Genomic DNA, 480 nt, shown 5'->3' with positions numbered 1-480 from the left:
GCATAACAAATTGTCCCCAAATTCAGTGGCTTCAAATGAAAATTAAAAAATATATATATTTACATGTATATATATATATATATGGAGATAAAGAGAGAGAGAATGTGTGTGTGTGTATGTGTGTGTATTTAGCTTTAGCTTATAGCTGCTCTGTTCATATGCTAGCAAGGCTGACTCTCCTCCATGTGCCTCCTGTCCTCTTTCTGAGACCAAAGAGCCAACTGGGACATGCTTTTATTTTGGAGAATATAGGAACACAAGAGGAAAAGCATGGTGGTATGCAGCTGTAGTCTCAGCTACTCAGGAGGCTAAGGCAGGAGAATCCCTTGAACCCCACTCCCACCAAATCTGCTTGACTATATCACAGTGCAAGGCACACAGTAAGCACTCAATAAATACTTGGGAAGGAATAAGTATATGAACAAATCCTTCATAGGGTGTTTTCCTACTTTTCAACACATTTCTTTTTTTTTTTTTTTT

This window comes from Cebus imitator, unplaced genomic scaffold (assembly GCF_001604975.1).
Source record: "Cebus imitator isolate Cc_AM_T3 unplaced genomic scaffold, Cebus_imitator-1.0 Scaffold39, whole genome shotgun sequence".
Classification (NCBI taxonomy): domain Eukaryota; kingdom Metazoa; phylum Chordata; class Mammalia; order Primates; family Cebidae; genus Cebus; species Cebus imitator.
Note: the sequence above shows the minus strand (reverse complement) of the source record.